Raw genomic sequence first — 23,645 nt, forward strand, 5'->3', positions numbered from 1 at the left:
ATGTAGTCCATCAACGAAGGAGGTGGCTTACAAAACACTCGTTCGACCTATACTTTAGTATTGCTCATCAGTGTGGGATCCGTACCAGATCGGTTTGACGGAGGAGATAGAGAAGATCCAAAGAAGAGTGGCGCGTTTCGTCACAGGGTTATTTGGTAACCGTGATAGCGTTACGGCGATGTTTAATAAACTCAAGTGGCAGACTCTGCAAGAGAGGCGCTCTGCATCGCGGCGTAGCTTGCTCGCCAGGTTTCGAGAGGGTGCGTTTCTGGATGAGGTATCGAATATATTGCTTCCCCCTACTTATACCTCCCGAGGAGATCACGAATGTAAAATTAGAGACATTAGAGCGCGCACGGAGGCTTTCAGACAGTCGTTCTTCCCGCGAACCATACGCGACTGGAACAGGAAAGGGAGGTAATGACAGTGGCACGTAAAGTGCCCTCCGCCACACACCGTTGGGTGGCTTGCGGAGTATAAATGTAGATGTAGATGTAGATGTAGATCATGGTGCATCGGGAAGACGTGTGTCCAAACCGTAAGCATTTAAAGCATCTTATCAGTGGTGGAATATAAGGTTTTACGTCACAACGGTACACCATTACCTTGACCTTCTCTGGGAGGACATACCCCTCAAAAGGCAGCATAAAGGCGCACATAGTGGTGCAATTGTTTGGAGGGCCTCACTGCAAATGGCAGATAAAATGAACCCCTCACCACTTGCGGTTAGCCCGGAGCTCCATGTCAGTTTGGAGAACAAAATCCCGGTGAAAAATAATGTCCTGTACCGAGTTCAAAGGTTGGTGGGGCGTGACGGAGACTGGGACATCACCGAGACGGTCACAAGCATGCAGGCCGTCAGATTGGGCAGCAGAAGATGTCTTTATGAGCAAAGCACCGGACCGCATTTTACTCATCGATTCCACTTCACCATACTCATCTTCAATCATCTCCACAAAAAAACAAAGGCCTGGTCGTGGCAAAACTTCTGCCATCTATGCTGGTACAAACCTGGTACCGAGGGAAAGGTTTCAACCCAAGTCGGTGAGCTTGGCCCTCCTCCCAGGGGGTGGCCAGGGAGGGGAAGGCTGAAGGATCAGAAGGAGTGTCACGTCTGCAACCACTTAGAGACGGCCACATAATGGCGAAGATGGTGAAGCTTTTGTCACTTCATGCACAAGGCGTCCACCCTAGTACTACCCACTCCGATCAGGGGCTCGTCCCGTGGGAGCCACCCAGCCACAGCAAGAGCCGTCTAGCACGGCTGCCATTGCTGGGAGTTCTGGTGCCCCAAAGTGATGAGCATCGACTCCTGGGCATATACGAGGTGTTAACAGCTCAGGTACTAGCAGTGTGATCCCTGTGGTTTCAGGGGGCTCAGCTAAGTGGGTACTTAACAGCTCTTAAGGTATGCATTTTAGAGCCCATATTTACTAGATTTTTTTTTGCTTGGAATGATTATTCCTGTCATGTACCTGAATACTGACCACTACTCCTGGGGCACCCTGTATATTGCTTTCTCAAGAGAGACATTCACAGAAGCCAAACTGTACTGTTGTTGAAAGGTTATTCTCAGAAAGATGGTTCAAATATTGAGAACAGATGAAGCAGGGGGATTGGACTGTAATTAGATATGAGTTGCTAATCTTCCCTTTCATAAAATGTTCTTACTACTTTGTACTTCAGTCTTTCAGGAAATTCTCCTAAACTCCAACTGATTACAAAGGTAACTTAAGTGTGGGACTACTGAGTCAGCATCATCGCTTATGTTCAGCGAAAGATTCTATCCGTGACTTCTGTGTCCTAAACAAGTACTATAGCATGGCAATAGACTATGGCATGGCAATAGAATGAGGATGTGCGTGTGCGCCCCAAGACAGTGACAGCTAGTGGGTTTATCTATCCTTCAAGAGTACCCTGCATCAACTGCAAGTGAGTTGGTTCATGCAGTTAGGTTCTGTGTGCAGCTTCTGAAGAATTTGGCATTGCAAGATTAAAGGATCTTGTGAAGGACAGAAAAACTAAGTCCTTTAGATTACCAATCTTTAATTGAGACCAAGTCTACATGCAAATAAAGAGTGTTAATACAGAATAATTTCTTTAACATTAAAATATATATTAAGGAAAAATTGCACACTTTTGAAAAAGTATAGTAGCATAAATGTATGTTTCATCATCTTGCAAACAACAGTTTCTACTTAAGTGTTCGTCTGATACTGTAGTCTACAATATTTCTAAGCTGGTACATTACTATATCACAGCAGAATTTCAGGTAAGTATATTCTCTTAATGTTTTCACAATATACATCCACACAATCTCATCAGCATAAACATTTTCATTCATAAAAAAAGGAAGTATTCATGGAAAATGTGGAAGACAAAAGTTTTGGTAAATGTTTATGCTAACAATAAAAGTGACACTTGCCACTCAATGAAAAAGCAAGAAGTGAATAGAAAGGACCTCCTAGGCCACCTTCATTCTCCTTTTCAGATCTTTAAGTTAGAAAAAATAAGAATGTAGACAGGAAAAACACAATCTGAACCCCATGGCAGCTAACTTATGAGGTATACAAACTGAATCTTCAGCAATAAATTCCAGAGAGGCCTCTGCCAATTCTTTTTAAATTGCTGCCTCTTTCTCCAAGTGACTGCAGTATTTTTCCAAAATGCGTTAAGAGTGGTTTTATGGTTAGCGCTCTGCTAGTTTCCATTTAGGGAATTGTTAAGTACACATTTTCTGTGTCACAAGTACATAAAAAGATGGTGTTCCATTGCAAACATTGTTTACTTAAATATCAGAATTAGTAGTAATACTATTAGTTTATCAGACAGTAACACCATTTCTTCTGTAAGTTATTTATTATCTATGAATGACTCAAGACACATTCATCCTGTGTCAGGAACTGGTGATAAACATCAAAATGGTCAGGATATTAAAAAATTATGGTACAGGCAGTTATTTGACAACTACTTAGCAATAGAAGAAAAAAGCAAATGAAAAAGTAAATGGATAAAAGTGACAAACAGAAAATGCAAGAGTTTCCAGCAAACTATAACGTGAACATGATAGAATATGCTAATAAATTGTAAGACACAACTGCTTACCACTTCTTACCTACAGAAGGTAAAAATTTAGCACTAACGATTCATATGCATGAAAGTAAATGCTCATGATGCATAGTTCTCAGAACTATTAGTTCCTTGCTCAGCGAGGGAGGATGGATAAGTTGGGATCGCCACCTGTTGTGTGGACAAGGTTAGATATTGACAAAAAAGGTGGGAGGGTTAGGACAGGGGTTAGAGACACTAGGAAGTCAAAGATAACACAGTGCCGGATTCATTCTAGAGGAGGAGATGATGATGATGATAATGATGATACTGAGAAGGAAAGACAGATTAAGATGAAGGTAAGTGAATAACATAATTAAGAACTAGGATGGAAAAAAATTAAATTAATAAAAAGTTGAGAAAGGGGATGAGAGCAGGACAGGAGCATGAAGATGAAAAGTAAAGGCAAAGGAAAATAACTAAATGTGACAATGTATAAAAATACAATGGACATAATATACAAAAATACAATGAAAAAAATTCGTGTGAGAGGTGTGTTTACAAAGGTTATGTCCAGGGTATTGAACAAACATATTTGGTAATATTTGAGAGTATGAGAAATTCAGAACAAAGCCAAGACAGAACAAACTTATGTTGGGATGGTGGCAAATGGCACAGTAGTTAACAAAGAATTGTTGAAAAATAATAATGTAGTTTTTTCACAGTGACATTCTTGAAAAAATGCTTCACAGACTTTCTGCAGAGTCAGATTTGTCAGTATTGAGCTTTCAAAGACTTCCTCTCTCCTCAAGAGAGATTTCAGTAGCTGTCAGGTACTTTATCTGGCCAAATTGTCATCAAGGAGACATCAAAGAATGTGGGACTTCCATATTTCGCTAGAAAGTATGTCCATGTCTGCGACAGAAGAACATTGATAGCAAGGGTGATATCCCCTGACGATGATGACTAAGGAAGTTGTCAAAAGCCTAAGTATTCGCGCGCGCGGGTGCGTGCGTGTGTCTTGGTGATTCATAACATGGTCCCATTGCTGAGATTGTATATTACTTCTCTCTGTCTAACTTTTTTATTCCAATAATATCTTGGAACATGTAATGATTATCATAATGCTGGTAAGCTGGAAAATGGATTCCAGGCAATAAAAAAGGTCTAATCAGTAAGCTATTAGAAGGTGGGTTATGCCACAAGAAAACACACAGAATCAGCAGGGATGCATATGATCCAGATGTGGAGGCCACGTTAATTTTTTCACAGAGCTGTTTTACTGTGTATTCCTGTGCTGAGGAAGTGCTATTTGTTGCATAACCAAGTGTAAGAAGTCTTGTTTAGAATCATTTCTTCAAGTTTGAGACAAAATTGCTGACAGAGAAGCATTTTTAATTTCTCATGTTGCCAAATGCAAGGAACACACAGTATCGAGTGCCAACACGTTTCCCAGGTCTGTGTCGTTGATGCTAACTTCACATCATATCCACAAATGACTAAGTACCAAAAGTTGCAAACTAATCTGCAACATAAGTAAAATATAATAATTTCCAACATTATTTTCATACCATTTCTTCTAAGCAAAATTTCCAAATGACAAAAATGGAATAACATAAAACAGGAATTCTCCTTTTAATGACTAAGTGCAGTATCTGGAAACTAAATAAATAAATAAATAAAAGTTGCAGCATTCATCAAAATCAGTCTCGTCAAACTAACTGGGTACAGAAACTGTGGATGGGCTGGTTGCAATGCAAAGAATCAGTACTGAACCTCAAGCCTTGGAGTTTCCAACATAGAGGAAGACACAAAGGTACATAATATATTACAACATTTTCTTTAATTACATGCAGGTGTAAATAAACAAAAGTTAACCAAGACTAACTTCACCAGACAATAAAGTAAACTGTTAAAGGGAACTAGACTTTTTGGAAATTACTCATCCTCTTTTGCTATGTAAGACAACCTTGAGTCTGAAACACTGGGCTTTGTCAGGTTTCGTTTTTATCTGTGAGTGTTTATTCTACTATTTGAGAGATGAACTCTTATTCTAATCCATTAGAGTTTCCTTTCAAGTGTCTACACCAGAATCCTCAGATTTTTGTTGGTATTCTCGTTAATGACCTTCTGGAATAGGTAAGGCCTGCACCTAGAGTAGCGATCAGATTGCAGTTTTCCTATCACTTATTGAATATATATTCTACAAATATATGTAACTGGAAAATATCATACACAAAATTATTGACTTCTATTGACTAAAATGGCATTCTTTGGTTAGAAAAATACAAGTCTGAGAGACACTATCTGCAAAAATAACATCAATTGTTCTATCAAGACAATGATTGTACTATTGATTTTAGATCACAACATCAGATGGGGAAAAGTCCCTTTTTTACCTCTAATTCTACACCCAGCACTCACAATACCATTCTCACATGCAACGGCACTGGCCTCCTATTCCCCACATTGCCATATTTAGTTTCTCACAATACCCTTTCTTATGTGCAAACAAAATGTTTCACATAGAACTATGTCAAACACTACATTAAGTTTTTGTATTCTATAGATCCAAAGCAGAAGGAGAACCTTAAGGCATGTGGACCAAGTAATCAGGTTCTACATCAGCATGCAACCTAAATACCATGTACACTTTATGAAAGATGGTTAAAAATTTTAGAGAGGAAAAAAGAATGCTTTTCAAAAGTGATTCACTCATTTCTACATATCTTTTAACATTCACACACACAACAAAACATGCAAAATACAAATATAAGTTTTCACGAAAAACAAAGCTACTGTCATCAAGGAATGGAGGTTTCTGCATTAAACAACAGACCACCACCTTACATGTGGGTGTAAAGTTTTTTTACAATGTGTCCCTGGAATCTGCTTTATGCAGTTCAAATCTACTGCACATTTTACAATTCTCTGTCTTAATAACACCAGAATGCTACAATTCAGAGCATATTTAATTTAGAACTGCCTGTTGGGTGACTCATCACTACCATTACCTAAAGCAAGGCACAGTACCAGACATAATTTTGTTTGCTATTAATTTACACAATGTTAAAAATACTGGATTCTACAGTGCGTAATACTGTTGGCAAATCACAAAAGCCTCAGTTACCCTGAACAGAGTGACAATAATCAATATTTAAATGACAACATGGGAGTTTCACAATCACAGAATGACAAATAATATTACTAAAGGAACAGGATTACCTTCCATTTATCATGGAAAACCAATGCGCTTTCTCAACGAGAAAATTTATTTAATAGAAAGGAAGATGAGCTTATGAATAATCTACCAAATCAGATGTGACTAAAAAGCACAATTATTAAATACTGCAATTTTCTTTCTAAATACAATTACACTATGACTAGAGAAGGAATAATACTCCATAGGAAGTGTAAGAAAACAAAACTAGCCTTATATTCTTTGCATTTTAACAACTATTCAATCACGTCTCCTCCTTCCAATGAATATTAACTAGTTTCAGTAGTCTTTCAGATTCAGTGATACCATGTAGTTATGTCCACCACCTATGTACCACAGCCAAGACTTCCTCTTCTGTCTTCAGTTATCAGTTGCAAGAATCAGTATTTTTAATTTTGCATGATTTGGCCTAAATATGGCATCTTTCTCTTCTTTATTATATTGGATAGTTCTCAGACACCATATCTTTAACAATAACCAAACTGAAAAGGTCATAGACAGCATATATTTTCATTTCAGTTAAGTGTTTTGAAAGTAACATTTACCACTGATCTCTATCTTACCAAAAATTGTTGGACGAAATAAAAATGAAATCCAATGCCCTAATATCTCTACAAAAACAAACAGAACCAGGTTATTATGTAACTAGTATGGGTATGAGGAAAGGGACATCAATCGGCACTTGTATTTTTGATAGACTTCGACAAAAAATTGTGTGTCTAATTTGAAAACGTGGACAGCTACTCAGCAGCACTCTCACGGATATAGATTTTGCTGCTTGGGAAATAAGCAGCATGTGTTATGTAAAAGTTAGGGAGTCACCAACTTGGAGACCGTCAGAAGGTTGAAAAACAAGATAGATGAGCTTCTTGTATGACTAGAAGATGTGGATAATTCTGTCGTGATATGTTCTGTGCCTCTCTGAACACCATGACCCCACAGAAATGGAGAAGTTATGTATCAGAGGTTACAGACTAGCATCATTTTTGTGTAGAGTTAACATGAAAAAGGAGGAAATTCAACATATATAAAAGATGGACAAAAAGGTAAAAAAAAAATTAATTGTAAATGTTCAGCATCTAGCCATGTTTAAACATTAAGTTGTGATGTGTACATAAAATAGTTCATTCCACATCATTACAATTTCATTGCAAATGATCCACAGAACATGAAACTAACTCACTTTGCTGGAAGGACAAGCTGCTGCTTGACCAAGAGGCACCATATTCACAGTAACAACTATTTCCTGAAAGAGTATGCTCTACAGCCACAATACATCCACAATGAGTTTGACAAAGGCAACTGTGACTGAAAAAAGAGCTGATCAGACTGAAGTTTTCAACTGTAGGAAATGTCACTTGTTTCCACAAAATACACTTTTAAGTTAGTGAGACAGTTATGGGATTACATAACTAAACAGAAGGTCAGGTTCATTTTAAACAGAGTAAAGTCCAACAATGAAGATGCATAATGGATGACATTTTAAAAGCATTCAAAAGAAATGATCCAACAATTAATACTTAAGTTTTTGCCAATGACTGAATTATTTGGGGAGGGAGACATACATGGAGGTATGAACTACACTAGGTATTTTGCATTAAGAGTTCAAAAAAAATGATCTCAAAATCAGTAAAACCAAGACAACTGATTTGTTACTGAGTAGGAACTTTACAACTGCTCATGTACAGATTGCAGTTGAGGTGATAGATGCAGTGGACAAGTTCTGGTACTTACATAATGTTCCCTCTGTCAACACAATACATCCAGAGATTGGAAACCACTTACAAATATTATCCTACAGGGTGTTAGATACTTCGGTATGTTGTTCTGTCTCTGTCTATAAAAAACAAAAGCAGATAAAATAAGAAAAGAGGATCTGACAACATCTAGGATTAGAAAGAAGCCCATTTGAGACCCTCTAATCAAAGTCCTTGCAGGAGCCGGGCACCCCTCGGGATTATTTCTATCGAAATGTGTCATGGAAGACACTGAGAAGGTGACCTTTTGACAGCTGGGAGAAGCAGATCCACAAAATTTGAGGCACTGACTCACATCAAATGAAGGAGAAACAGCTTTAGAAGGACAAGAAAAGTTGGATAAGGCATATCTACAAATGTACCTGGCTTCCTGGAACATAAAAATAATGACGACGATTTTTGAAAACTCTCACCTCTATAATGGGCTGAGAAATGCCCACTCGTGGGACTCCTCTCATTAACAGGAGACCTTAGACAGTGCAGTTAATAGTTATTAAACAGGATACAATGGTGATGTGGGCGGAGTGTCATGTATTAGCAAAGTCTTTAGTGACTTGCATCATACTGAAAGAACTGATGGTAATGACTCTTTTTGCCATTTTAATGATGAGGGGTGGTGTCTTTGCCAGCTTGGACATGTGTTTGAGGCAGTTTCCTCACATCTGCCAAGGTGAACTTGGCTGGTACCATTGTCCCATCACTGTTACAAAGTTCAAAAACATTTTGAAGATGTTCTCACACTTTCACAGTTGATGTAGACAAACAGGGTGCACATGACAGGAAAGACATCTGGCCACCTTATACCAGTAGCATTACGAAATGCAGAACAACCAGCTGAAGCCCTGAATATATGACATACGACCTGGAAAAAGAAGAAGACTGCGAAAGACAACTAGCATTTTTTTTTTTTTTTTTTTGAGACAAAAATTGCAAGTATAATATGAACATTTACCGTTTGTGGACTAACTTTGAAAAGATATAAAACACCCACCAAAATATCTTAGACACTATCTTGAGTGAAAAATGCCTATCACATTAATAAAAAGATGCAAATAATTGAAGTACTGAGAACAATAAGGCCCTAAAATACATCACCATTGATTTTGAGATTGTAGATTTAACGCAGGATCCTGACATCTGTGGATCTTATAGTAAGTCAGCTTTATCTGTGCTGAAGGCCCAAACTGTATACATGCTGTCTCACCCATTTCTCTGATATTCACTTCAATGTGGGATTGATGACAGTGTGCTTTAGACCCTTGTGGTTGTGAGTGCCTTAACGGAGAATGGTTGTAATGATGCAGGTGTGCCTGGAAAGTTTGAAATGAAATCCAGGGTCAGACAGGGTGATACCTAACTGCCTATTTAGTACGGCTTGAGCTGGAATGGGACATTAAAAATGTAATAAGCAACAAAGAAATGGTGTAGGACTGAACAACTGTTGTAAATGGTAAGATAATTACGAGCAGAAAGCTCAACAGAATAAACAGCATAACAGATTGCAAAAGGGGGTCTGAACATCTGTCGGAGTGAAATTGCATATGTGCTGCTTTTAAGATCAGGCTCACTGGCTGCAAGTGAAATAAATGCAACTGAATGAGAGAATGAAAAATACTTCAGTACCCACTGAAATTGGAGGTGCTCATTCTGTGCCTCTCCTGGAGAATTTAAGTGCAAAGAACGTCACTTTGAAAAAATTAACACGTGGTAGTGGTCTTATGACCAACGAAGTATCTGAGTACAGATTTCAAGAGCACCAATTTCAGAACTTTCTTGAATATATTGGCAACTGGCATGGAAGTCAATATTATTGCAGTGCAGGTGTACTGGCTTAGTAGGATCCAATCGTCAACTCTTTTTTTATCTTTTTGGATGAGAGATATATTTACAGAAATGTGTAACGCATGTTGCTGAACTGAAATAGCCTTTGTGGAAAAGTGACCTCACAGTCTTTGCCAATACGATCTGAAATTCTTGAACACTTTACTTCTGAGTAGGGATCAACTGATAATGAATTTCATCGACTGTATACTAGCATTCAAAATGACATTGTCACTTTGGGACAGTCGGTTACACAAAGGAACTGCACATACAGCTTTATAATATCGGCAGCCACAGCCTTTCATCTGTTGTTCTGCTTTCCTAGGTTTGCCATTATAAACAGTCTCCTATTACTTGATGTACGCTCCTGATTCTTAAAGCTTGTTACTGCTAAGTTTCATAACCTTCTTAGGTTTTTTAATACTTTTATTCCTTCGTCTGCATTCAGTTTCCACATGGACACACATGTCCGCCCAGCAGCTTAATTAACTTCTACTTCTTGCTTCCTGATTTTTAATCTTCCATAACTTTTCCCTTCTGGGGTTTTATATATCTGCAGTAGTGGGACTGGTTAACGGGTTTCGTTTCTCACGCAGACACACTATTGATGGTATCTAATTTCATGCTCCTAGTATTACTTTCCAGTTGTATTTATTACAGTAACTACCGTTCTTTATGCCACAGTGCCTCATCCCCCTTCCCCTTTTCATGGGGTTGTGTTCTATGAATATGAATGTTTGAGGCATCTCTGTGTGCTGACCTATGTGACACTACACTACATACTTTTACTCTGTTTTATTTTAATTCGCTATCCTTAATTTTTTTAATATATAAGGATGCTTTCCTTTCTATGTACAACCACATGAGGGTGCTGCAAATATGGGTGTGAATAAATCGTCAATTAACAGCTGTTTATGGTTTTATTCAAGTTCAAATCACCATGAAGGAAATGCAGCTCATTTTCCAAAAATACAGTCACTGAAGGACTCTGATATTAATACAGACTTTGAACGCTAGCCTCCTACTCAATGTAATCTTTAGGAAGAATTCCAATTTTGATTTAACAAGGTGATAGTGCTAGAGGTTGTTTTTCATGTCTGTATTCTGTAAATATCAACGAGATTTGAGCTTGTCTGAAACTAAATGACCAGTTGTGTGGCAAGGAATATAAAGACAAATTCTAGATTTCTACAAGTGTTTTCCTCAGAATCAATTTACTAGTTTATACAAGATGGCTGCAGGTATAATATTACTGATTGGTTTCCTGTTCAACTTAGAACAAGTGTTTCCAACAATGAGAGACAATAAAATGCCTCTGATGAGAATGTGTCAGATTAGGATCTGAAGTGCACACTATGTCTACTACACACACACACACACACACACACACACACACACACACACACACACACGAACTATTGCACTGAATACAGGCACTCTCGTAAAACAGGGGGAAATAAGATAACGAAGTATGTGGGAGTTGATTAAAAATTGTTGCATATGTAATGTCTGACTAAATAAAATGAGAAATATGTAACTACTTAATAGTAAATTTTATGCTTAGTTCATTTGTCTGATTTATAGCAGTGCAACCTTATTTGCAGGGACTTGCATGTTTCTGGCTGCAAAATTAATTAGCCTGAGAAATACACGGTATCTGCATCATTCCATCTCAAGTCTCTTCACAGCTCTCTACAAGCTACCCCACATTGTTACGATGCTGGGGAGGAGGTACAGCGCTCGCTGCTCACTGGCTCGAGCTGCTGTCTACTCGCAGAGTGTGTTGACTGAAAAGCCCTGCTCTGTGTTATCTCAGAGCAAGTTCTGTAGAGGAGGAGATCACTGAAACAGCCTATTAAATTAGAACTACATCTCAATCAAGTCTCAAACTCAGAACCCCGCTTTTTGCAGGCAATGTTCTTATTGACTGAGCTTTCCAGGCACGACTGTAGCCTGTCCCCACAGCTTCAATTCTATGAGCACCTCTCTCCTACCTTCCAAACAGTGAGATACGTCTTTAAATTTTCTGTTTTTAATTTAACAAGGATTAAGATCTGGACAACTCAACAATAGCTGAAAAAGTATGTGCACATGTCTGCAGTCGCAATTTATTTATTTTGTCTAGAGGCTAAGGGTTTCGGTACAGTATGCCATCCTCAGGCTATCCACTGGCAAGCAGTCATCATAATTGCTTCCCAAGTAGATATGTCAAATACTGACGAACCTTCTTGAGAAGGAAGTGTGACAACTGTGTCCCAGGGGATGGCCCCGAGTCGCTCGGTTGGTTGATTTGGGGGAGGGCCCAAACAGCTAGGTCAATGGACCCATGATCTAACATGGCAGAAATCAAGAGAGGAACAACACAAACAGCACAGTCTAGCCAAGGGAAAGCAATAACGTGCAACCAAAGAGGGAAAAGAAACGCCAGGGCAGCAACAAGAGGAGGAGAAACCACTTTCGTGAAGAAAACAGAGAACAGACTTAACCGTACAAGGGTCATCCGCTAACACCCGTGACAAGGAAGGTGGGAGGACATATTTAGTGTGAAGGGCCAAAATGCAGGGGCAGTCCAGCAAAATACGGATCACCGTGAGGGGAGCCCCACAACTACAAATGAGAATCTGTTCATTTCTGAGTAAAAAACTGTAGGTCAACCTAGTACAGCGGATACAGAGACGGCAGAGGACGGTAAATTCCTGCCAGGACAGGTCGAGGGAAGGAAGTCACTTTGTGGGACAGGATGGCCCGAGGATGGTACCGTGTACTGAAACTGGTAACCAGTAGGCAAAATAAATTGTGATTGTAGACACAAACATATACCAGGCAATTCAGAAAGTAAGGAACAATCAGTTGCGAAATGGAAACCACTGAGAAAACCTGACGAAGCTTTGCACAGTGTTGGGCAATGTCACATCACTCTTCTCAGTTCTGAATGCACAGCGAGTGCATAAAGATGCCTAAAAAATAGTGTCTCCCAGCAAGTACAGGTACCTGTCGAGAGTGTCAGATTTCATGAAAGCCCGCATAATGTAACTGTCGTGCAGTTCCTTCTTCGTGACTATTCTCAACTGTACACTGCAGGGCCAATGAAGATGCTCCTGCAGCGTATTTGGTGTGAAGTGTGATCATCCAGTGTACAGCACAGACGTGGCTACCTCTGATTTTCATCTCAGCTCAAGTGAATCTGACTACGAAGCCAACACTTTGACACACACAACGAGCAGCAGTACAGCACAGAAAATTGTTGTAAAGCACAGGAGGCTGCCTTCTACAATGAGGGTGTTGGAAAGTTTGTACAACACTACGACAGATGCCCAAGTCGGAACGGCGACTATTACAAAAGTAAAAGTAAGGTGCAACTAACTAATGCAAATATAACAGTTTTGATTTTCACTGTGGTTTCCATTTCGTGACCAATTATTCCTCAATTTCCGCCTAACCTTCGTATTTTTTTTTATTGGTACTGTGTCGGACACTATTCCACTGACAAAATGTGGGGAATACATTGACAAAAGTTGTTTTAAGAAAGGGTTTGAATTCTGCTATCACACTGAAGCTTTCCTCATTAACATCTTTTATCGAAAGAACTGAACCAAGCTGTCTGAAACCTACAAGATAACGCTGCTGATGAAATAGGGCGTGAAGTGCCAAGTATTAACAAAACACCAAATGCACAAAAGTAACACGTCCTTGTCTGATAGAGCTACATTTTATAACCTCCAGAACAATTCCCAGACGGTGATTCATTCTGCAGACAAAGGTAACGCCACTGTTTTGCTACTAAGAGACATCTATGTCGAGAAGAACAACTTATTTGAAGACCCAACATATTATCTCAATACTGACAAGAGCTCCACTGCCTGTGTTCAAAGAAATACTGCTTTGCTTCTGAAATACACCTCTCTGTGCAAGGACACTACAACAGACTGATGAGTTTCAGATCTGTACCTTCCCAAGCCCTACAATTTAATATAGAAACAAAATAGTGGTCCAGAACAAAATGGAAGTCATAAACCACACTTGCAGCAGATACTACAAATGTTAAGTAGTAGACCAATAGTGACTGAAACAGGTGGACCTACTTATTGGTTGGTCAAACTTTTAGCCTTGTTGTCGAGACCTTTTAATGGTAAATGAGAACATTGCACCCGTAACTCAGTAGATTTTAATAGTAGGTTAACAAATTTGAAATTTAAAAGCTCTGATTTACTACTGACATCAATGTCATCTCCTTGTTTACCTGATTAGTAACAAGTTTTAGGAAGACACAGCTGCATTATTTAAGCAGGCACCATGGCTTGCCCCCTCTCACCTGTGGTAGACAATTTTAAATGGAGGATTTTGGAGAAAATTCAGTCAATCTTCAGTTTTAAAACTGACACTGTTCTGGAGATATGTTGACACATTCACAGTTTGGCCTTGTGTCAAGGGAAAAAGTGATAGAGTTTCTTGAACATCTTAACTATTCATTAAAATCTCAAACTTACCTTGGAATAGTAAATTAATGGCTGTCTACTGTTTTTGAATGTAATAGCTTGACATAAGGAGGACGGGCTTTTAGTGCACTGCATGTACTGTAAGCTCATCCTTACCAATTTATACTTTAAGGTGTATAGCTGCCACCATCCCTCGCAAACTATAAGCATACTTAAAACTTTCGTATGTAGGGCCCATGTAGTACCTGATGCTAGATAGCTTCTATGGTGAAATGGTTCATGTGGAAAAGGTATTCAATAAAACTGGATACACAAAACATCAAAAGAGCTCTGCAAACAAAAACGCCAGATGGTCAAAGGAAGAGCAAGAAGAAAGAGATGTAAAAGCAACGGACTTTCTACAGTATGTGGTAACGTTTCTCCAAAGACTGCCAGAATAGTCAGGATGCATGAAGCGGATGTGATCTTCCTCCCACTGGCCAAAATGGCAGCTCTTCTGGGATCTGTTAAAAATGATCTTTTACAAAGGGCAGATATATATGAAATTCCTCACAAGTGTGGAAAAAGTTACATAGGGCAAATAACACAAACAGGACAAGAACATTGCATCGAACACCAGTAACACACACGCCTTCTGAAGCCCAACAAGTCTACAGTGGCTGAACACTGCCCATTCCCTAGATTGCAGAAAAGTAGATACTCACCACAAACCCACTCTATTGGGATTTGGTGATCAAGGAAGCTATAGAAACATAATTAGCAGACGACCTGATCAATTGAGACAAATGTTTCCAGCTCAACAAATCATGCAAATCACTGATTTTGTGTGCACACCCAGAGGAACTATCTTTCTGAGTCTTCAATAACTGGCATTTCAAAATGTGCTGTCCATTTTAATAATCAGCCACATAGTTAGTAAGCACTGTGGATATGGTGACTTTGCATTTTCTTTGTTTCGGCCTCAGATGCATTAAATTTTATCTTTGACTGACACTCTCATTGTCAACAGTGTTATCTCTGAGGCACATGATTACTCGACAGTATCGTGTCAAGTGGTTTAAATTCTGCCAGTGACTCACATCTAAGATGATTGTAAGGTTATCAGCTGAAATATCAGGAGAGGAAATATTATTATACCAGGTGCACATCCAAAAGATGATGAAACATAATTTCACTGTCTGTATGTAAATATAGAAATACTTTAAATACAATAAGAAGCTGCCTTTATCCTTTAACCCCTACTAAACTTTTAAATCAAATATGATTTTCAACAACTACAAAAGTTCGACAATGCCGATAATCATTAGAACACAATCCACATACAAAATGTTACAAAACTTTGAAAAAAGAAAACTTAACTGCAGCACTTCAGATTCATTTTCTCCTGCAATAACGTAGAACTTTACATACATTTTTAATTTTTTTTTAAATTCATCTTCCTTTCTATGAGATTCCTGTTCTATACATATGTACATAACCTTTCCCAAAATGAAAAGATTCAACACTGCCATAAAAAATTCAGTTTCTCCAAGAAACCAAGCTTTATGTTGGGCAGTAACTTTTATGAGACTAATTGCAGAATTACATTATTTTCTTCCAGCAAAATTTTAACAATTTTGATATTAACCAATGGAAAACTTAAAAGACAAGACATGACCATATATACAAACAGAATCAACTAATATAATATACTGTGCAGTGCCCTAAGTCAACAAAACATATTATACATTTTCTTTGTCGTCTTCACTGTCATATGCACAAACTGAAATTTTGTGGTTGTTTGCCCAAACTTTTTAGGGCTGAATACTGCCATAATTTAAGCTCTACTAATGCAATTAGCAAAATCACAATAGACACTTAGGTGCATCAAGTATAGCGCCTTAAATACTGAAATTTTGTGGTTGTTTGCCCAAACTTTTTAGGGCTGAATATTGCCATAATTTAAGCTCTACTAATGCAATTAGCAAAATCACAATAGACACTTATGTGCATCAAGTATAGCGCCTTAAATAAATTAATATGTTATGAGTACAGATATGTTTGGATAGCATATGCTGCTTTACATCTTATGTGCAAAACCAGAAGTGGTTAGGGTAGATTATATGCTACTGTAGCTGGAAGATAAATGAAGTATCACACAGTCACAAGTTGCTTTGGTGCTCGGCTTGACAAAAAAAAAAAAAAAAAAAAAAAAAAAATTAAAAAAAAAAAAATTTGAAGTCACTGGTGCTGCACCTTTAAACAAAGAAAAGAAATATTATGAGAACAAATTTCACAATTGAGCCACAAAAAAGTGCACACACTATCTGATCAAAAGTATTTAGACTCTTCACTGTAATGGAGGACTGTTCGAGAGACTAGTATGAAATGAAACAAGGAATATTGCATTATCAGCTGGGAAGCAGCAACAGGAAAAACAAGTGGGAAGCATCAACAGAAGAATGGATTGGGGAGGGGAGCACAGTGCCTCTGAATGTGGAAGAATTGTTTCAGAGTGACTGATGACGTCTTCGTGATCCACAGTGAGGGTGATGATACCCTATCCACAATTCTTCAAAATGTCAACACTTCCTCCTCATTCACCTCACACGGTCCTCCTGAACCCAACAAGCCACCTTCCTCGAGTTGGCCTCCACTTCAAAGGGGGTTATATGAGCACTTCAATTCATATCAAACCTACCAACCACGAGAAATACCTCTAATTCGACAGCTGCCACTTGTTCTGTACCGAGATGCCACTTCCGTACAGACTAGCAACCTGTGGCTGTCACATCTGCAATGATGAGCGGACACACTCCAAATATTGAGGCCTTCACAGATGGAAATTACCCTCCCAACCTTGTGCAGTAACAGATCTCCCATGTCTTATCTCTTTAATCATCCCCCCCCCCCCCCCCCCCAACATATGGCCACTAAGCAGCATTTCCCTCTTGACTCAGAACCACTTTGGACTGGGGCAGCTGAATCACCTTCTCTCCCAGGGTTTCATTGTGCCCACCCACTATCCTTCTCACCTCTCCCAAGGTGGTATTCCACAACCCTTCGAACCTACATAATATCCTTGTCCATACCTACTCTACCCAACCCCTTCCTCATGTCCCATATCCCTGCAATAGACTCAGATGCAAAACCTGCCCCCACACCCTATCCCACACTGGTCACAAGCATCACCTATTCCAGCGAACGCAGGGCTACCTGTGAAAGCAACTGTGATTTAAAAGCTAAGCTACAACCACTGTGCTGTGTTCTACACGGGTACAACAATCGACAAGCTGTCTGCCGCAAGAATGGCCACTGTCAAACTGTGGCCAAAAGACAGCTGGACCACCCAGTTGCTGAGCATGCTGCCTTACACATTCTTCACTTTAATGACTGCTTCACAACCTGCACCATATCTGTATCCTTATCAACATCAGTTTTTCTCACATGCGCAGGTGGAGAACCTCCCTGAAATGCATCCTACATTCCCATAAACCCACTGGCCCCAACCTCCGTTAGTAGCTGTCCTTCACCCATCAATCCCCTTCCTTGCTTCCACTCCAGAATTTCAGAGCCTTCTACTCCACTAGCACACCTGCTAGTCTTCAGCGCCCCCCCCTGCCCCTCCCCCCCAACCCACTTATCTCCTTATAACTTCCCAACTGCACCAAGATGCCCCACCCTGCCCCTGCGTGTTTCCTTGAGCAGCACTTTACCATCCCTCACCCCTACACTGCTATCCCTTCCCTACCCAGCCCAACCTCCTCCTCCTTACCCCCACCACTCAGACTGCTCCTATGAACATTCAACGTTACTCGCAGTCTGGCCTCAGTGAGCAGAGACAGTGGTCATGTGGGAGTCGTGTTTGCGCGAGAGAGAGAGAGAGAGAGAGAGAGAGAGAGAGAGAGAGAGTGTGTGTGTGTGTGTGTGTGTGTGTGTGTGTGTGTGTGTGTGTGTGTGTGTTTTTTTCTGGCCAAAAACTCACATATTTAGCAGTCTTTTGTTGTGCATGTCTGCAACTTAAAGACTCTTCTATATGGTGAGTAGCAACCTATCATTTCCATAATATTGTCAAATCAACGACTGTCATTTAGACCTTCCAAATCAGTGAAGTGGAAACGCGAAAGAACAATCACAGCTAAATCAAAACGAGGCAGACCTCATGTAGCGACTGACAGGTCCTTCAAGCATTACCGAGGGTGGTTGTAAAAAACTGCACAAAATCAGTGAAAAGAATCACTCTTGAGTTCCAAAATGCTACCAGCAGCTTCGCTAGTGCAATGACTGAGCATAGAGAGTTAAAAAGAATGGCGTCAATTATCAAGCACCTCCCTATTAGCCACATATTTCTATAGTCAGGTGTTAAGTGATGCTTCAAGTGGTGCATTAAGGGAGGCCCCTAGACAGTGGATGACACGAAACAAGTTATCTGGAGTGATGAATCAACTGTACCCTACGGCAATCCAATCAAAGGGTCTGGGTTTGGCAAATGTATGGATAATGATAGCTGCCATCACGTGTAACGCCCAACAGTGAAGTACGGAGGAAATGGTGTTATGGTATGGGATTCTTCTCATGATTAGAATGTGGTCCCCTCACTGTGCTCGAGAAAATACTACGAGGGTTGTTCAATAAGTAATACCCCACATTCTTTTCCTCAGAACATATTTGTTGTTAAAAGTCAGAATTTTGTGACAATTTACATAACATGTCTTGTCCACATCCTATTTTTCTACGTAGTCTCCATGACGTTCTTTGGCTGTACACCAAAGTTGTGGAGGGGCATGTACTCCCTGCTGGTAAAAGTTATCGTCCTGTATGTGTAGTCATGTTTTCACTGTGTGACTGACACTTGTCACCTTCAAAGTGTGTGCCCTGTGGAATCTTTAAGCGACCCAAAGAGCTGGAAGTCTGTGGGTGGCAGGTCTGAACTGTAGGGTGGATGAGGCAATGATGTCCAACCCAATGTGGCTATGTTTCCCTGGTTTATCAGAATTGTGTGTGGGCATGCATTATTGTGGTGGAGCAAGATTTCTACTGGATTCTTGTCCAATCAAAATCGTCGGAAATGGTTCTCGAGTTTATTTAGAGTCTTCAAGTATGCCTCCGAATTAATGGATGACCTTCTTGGCATCACATCCATGAGAATCACACCATCAAAATCCCAGAAGACTGTCCCAGTAGTGGGGGTTGCCTTGAAATTCTTATCTTGTGGTGAATGAGGATGATGTCACTCCGTGGACTGCATTTTTGTTTCTAGCGCAAAGTGGTGCAGCCAGCTTTCGTCCCCTGAAACAATCCGTGACAAAAGCCTGTGTGTCGGTCTCAAAACACTCCAACAATTCAGATGAAATTACCTTTCTTTGAATCTTGTGGTCCTCTGTGAACATTTGTGAAATCCATTGTGAGCACCTCTTTGAATATCTGAGGGTCTCTACTATTGCACACGCACTTCCAAAGCTGACCGACAACTGTAGAGCCAATTGCTGAGTTGTGATGCTCCGGTCGGCATGAACAATGGCATCCTCACGATTCAACATATCTGGAGCAGTGTCTGTGACAGGACGTACCAAGTGTGGCTGATCACAGAGCTGTTTCTGCATTTCCTGAGGCTGTAACTTTCTTTACCCATAACCCAGCTGTACTCCTATCAACTGCAGCATTGCCAGACACTGCACACAAATGTTTACTGATGTTCGCCACAGTTTCTTTTTCTGCACACAAGAATTCAATAATAGCATGCTACTTGTAACGTGAGTCACATGTAGATGCCATTTTGATGCTATATTACAGCTCTGCAACCTGCCAGGACAGTTCGAAACTTAACTGGCGCACAGAACAAGCATCAAATGTGAATCATCAAAATGTGAGGCATTACTTATTGAACAACCCTTGTAAACGCTGAAATACATAGATACACTTCACCGAAATGTGTACTGTGTACAGCAGAAGAACAGTTCAGAGTTGAAGACTGATCATATCGGCATAGCAATGCACACTGTGAAAGCAGCATCAGTGAGACAATTGTCTGTGGAGAATAACATTTCTGAAATGAACTGTCCTGCCCAGAGACCCAACCCGAACCCAATTTAACACCACTGGGATGAGGTAGAATGTTGACTTTGCTCTAGATCCCAGCATACAACATAATTATCTCCGCTGGTTTTGGCCCTTGAGGACGAATGGGCTACCATTCCTCCACAGACATTCAGACACCTCACTGAAAGTGTCCCAAGCAGAGTTCAAGCCATCACAAAGGCAAAGGGTCGACCTCCTTCATTAATGTCCGCTAATAAGTGTCTGGATACTTTTGAACAGATAGTGGAGTAATACACAGGTCTACGTCTAACAAAAATAGGAAAGCCAAAAATTCAATGCAATACATACAAAATAGACTGCCCTTACAGAATGACAACATAATGTATGGAAACCAATTACAACTTTCACCAACAAGCATTAGTTCCTACAGACAAAGCAGAGAAGAAATGGGACTACCTAGCAGTTCAGGAGACTAGATGCTCATTACCAACACTCATAACTTCTTCATTCTCTATCCTGGCTCGTGTATTTTGCACATTTCTTCAGTTAGAATTACAGATCAATATCACTTATGTCTGTCCATTGCCGGATACTGGAAAACACTCTAAACTCGACATTACGGTATTCCTGCAGGTATAGAAGCCCCATTGAAAGAACTGACATGGATTTATAGAAAAACACTTGCAGAAGTGCAGCTTGTTTATTCACACACAGCACACTGCAAATATTATCGAGTGGCAGTTACAGAAGCAGCCAGAAACATTTGCATCGTGTAAGGGGATAATATCTTTTGACACAGAATGACAGGAAAATGTTTTTTTCATTTTAAGGAGAATCATTTCTACTTATTGACTCTCCACATTCAAGAATACCTTTGGGGTTTGATGACTGTTTCAGTGCATTAACCCACAATGATTCACGTCAATGTACTTGAGAACTGGCAATTGTGATTAGCTGTGATCATTCCACCATTGTGTGACATTGCAACCTGGAAGGTTCAAAAAATCAAGTCTATGGGAATTGTATGCCCTAAGCCAAAATCATAAAAATTACTGAATGGTCATAAGTGCATTCTGCTTGCTCACCATATGAATTGGCTCATGATCAACATCAACCATTCCTATCATTCATATCCTGTATAATTACTGATGGCAGGAAATGGTGTCTTTATGCTAACATAAGGGAAGAAAGGGAATGGTTGAGCCCAAACAAAGCAACAGCTACCCTTACATGGGCCTGTGTGCATCCACAAAAGAATGTTAGGCATCTGGTGGAACAGTGACGGTGAGGTGTACTAGGAATTGCTTCTCCGAGGTGTAATCATCACTGCTTACACTTATTGTCAACAACTGATAAGTCTTGCAGATGCAGTCCAAGAACAAACAGGAAGACTGTGTGAAGTGATGCTACTCCACAACAACAGACGCCCGCATTCTGCCAGACTGACAAAAAACACTATACAGTAGTTGGTTTGGGAAGTCATTCCACACACACCTTATTCACCAGATCTTACAACCTCAGATTTTTCTGCTTATCTGCACTCCATTTAACAACCTTCAAAGAACTTTCTTTCCAGATGAAGATGCGCTCCAAACATGGCTCAATGAGTTATTTGCCCCAAAATCACAATATTTCCTACAGTTGCGGAAACAAAAAGTTACCCCAGTGCTGGTAGACTGTTGTAAATAGTGAAAGAGAATATACCACTGATGACTAAAGTCTGTTATGTGTATATTATGTTTTATGAACTTACACTCCGACCCAATACTAAATGGTGCCATAAGGAAGCATAATCACCTCCTCCTCTTCTTCTTCTTCTTCTTCTTCTGGGTTTGCAACTTTGCATAGGCTTTTGCCTTCTAGTATAAGCATCTGCCTGTGAGTTGTTACTGCACAATATTTCTCTGATAATTTTAGGAGCCTACAGATTACCTCTAGGAAACTTTCAGCTATTTATGAGAAATCACGAGGCATTACAAGAAGAAACAGTTAATAGTTTGTGGAGATTTCAGTGTAGATTTCTTCCAAGATACGGACAGGAAAACTGAACTAAAATTTTTATTTTGGTGTTTCTGCCTAATTTAAGTAGTCAATTTACCACCTTGTGTGCAGAAAAATAATGGGACACTGACTGGTAACATTTTCTGATCATGATGCACAATTAATGGAAATAAACAGTACAGCACCTTACAATCCAGTGAATGGTATGAGATGAGAGATGCTAATGTCAAATTGAATTTATTCCTTTGTAAATTTGTGTCAATATTTGACAGTTGCTTTCCTAAATTATTATCCAAAAGATCCATTAAAAAACCAAGATGATCATGGAAAACTGTTGTTGTTGTTGTGGTCTTCAGTCCTGAGACCGGTTTGATGCAGCTCCCCATGCTACTCTATCCCGTGCAAGCTTCTTCATCTCCCAGTACCTACTGCAACCTACATCCTTCTGAATCTGCTTAGTGTATTCATCTCTTGGTCTCCCTCTACGATTTTTACCCTCCACGCTACCCTCCAATGCTAAATTTGTGATCCCTTGATGCTTCAGAACATGTCCTACCAACCGATCCCTTCTTCTAGTCAAGTTGTGCCACAAACTTCTCTTCTCCCCAATCCTATTCAATACCTCCTCATTAGTTACGTGATCTACCCACTGTGCCACAAACTTCTCTTCTCCCCAATCCTATTCAATACCTCCTCATTAGTTACGTGATCTACCCACCTTATCTTCAGCATTCTTCTGTAGCACCACATTTCGAAAGCTTCTATTCTCTTCTTGTCCAAACTGGTTATCGTACATGTTTCACTTCCATACATGGCTACACTCCATACAAATACTTTCAGAAACGACTTCCTGACACTTAAATCTATACTCGATGTTAACAAATTTCTCTTCTTCAGAAACTATTTCCTTGCCATTGCCAGTCTACATTTTATATCCTCTCTGCTTCGACCATCATCAGTTATTTTACTCCCTAAATAGCAAAACTCCTTTACTACTTTAAGTGTCTCATTTCCTAATATAATCCCCTCAGCATCACCCGATTTAATTTGACTACATTCCATTATCCTCGTTTTGCTTTTGTTGATGTTCATCTTATATCCTTCCAGCTCAATATACAGATTGAATAACATCGGGGAGAGGCTACAACCCTGTCTCACTCCTTTCCCAACCACTGCTTCCCATTCATGCCCCTCAACTCTAATAACTGCCATCTGGTTTCTGTACAAATTGTAAATAGCCTTTCGCTCCCTGTATTTTACCCCTGCCACCTTCAGAATTTGAAAGAGAGTATTCCAGTTAACGTTGTCAAAAGCTTTCTCTAAGTCTACAAATGCTAGAAACGT

The 23,645-nt window shown here is 39.8% G+C and overlaps 1 protein-coding gene across 3 annotated transcripts in view; it reads right to left on the reverse strand.

Moving 5' to 3' along the window:
* Nucleotides 1–23,645, reverse strand: part of LOC126425328 (speckle targeted PIP5K1A-regulated poly(A) polymerase-like) — a 231,286-nt gene that overhangs the window by 120,212 nt on the left and 87,429 nt on the right. Inside the window, exon 10 of one of the 3 annotated variants that reach the window (XM_050088314.1) lies at nucleotides 16,485–16,517. The exons of the other annotated variants lie outside the window; for them this stretch is intronic. The gene's annotated coding sequence lies outside the window, so the exon portion shown is untranslated. Of the gene's footprint in view, nucleotides 1–16,484; nucleotides 16,518–23,645 lie in introns of those variants that run through there. 3 annotated transcript variants of the gene reach the window in all.

The sequence above is a fragment of the Schistocerca serialis genome, chromosome 10, assembly GCF_023864345.2.
Source record: "Schistocerca serialis cubense isolate TAMUIC-IGC-003099 chromosome 10, iqSchSeri2.2, whole genome shotgun sequence".
NCBI classification, from domain to species: domain Eukaryota; kingdom Metazoa; phylum Arthropoda; class Insecta; order Orthoptera; family Acrididae; genus Schistocerca; species Schistocerca serialis.